The following is a 457-nucleotide window of genomic DNA, read 5'->3' on the forward strand; positions in this document are numbered from 1 at the left end:
AAAAAAAAAAAAAAAAAAAAAAAAAAAAAAAAAAAAAAAAAAAAAAAAAAAAGAAAGAAGAAAAGGAAAGGAAAAGAAAAGAGCAGCCCTCCTGAACTGCGAGGGGGCCAGAGTATGGTTTCTGCTGGCCATCCTATACCCCAGGCATGACTACCCAGGCTGCCTCACCCATGAATCATCCTGAGGCCATGTGACTGTTCCTGAAACTGCCAGTCATAACCCAGCTTCACCTGTTCACCATACTCAACTTTGAAGCCCTGGTATTGGACCTTGCCTCTGTCCCCTTCAGTTTGATGTTTAAAGCAATAACAGCTGACATTGACTGAGTTGCTTCACTGTGTACCAGACTCTCTGCCAAGTCCTTTATCTGCATCTTCTTACTTAATCCAGAAGATGACCACTACCCGGGATGATATTAAAAATATCTAACACTCCATTCAGGCATGAGCATTATCAA

Source organism: Rhinopithecus bieti, unplaced genomic scaffold, assembly GCF_001698545.2.
Source record: "Rhinopithecus bieti isolate Rb0 unplaced genomic scaffold, ASM169854v2 scaffold_39946, whole genome shotgun sequence".
Classification (NCBI taxonomy): domain Eukaryota; kingdom Metazoa; phylum Chordata; class Mammalia; order Primates; family Cercopithecidae; genus Rhinopithecus; species Rhinopithecus bieti.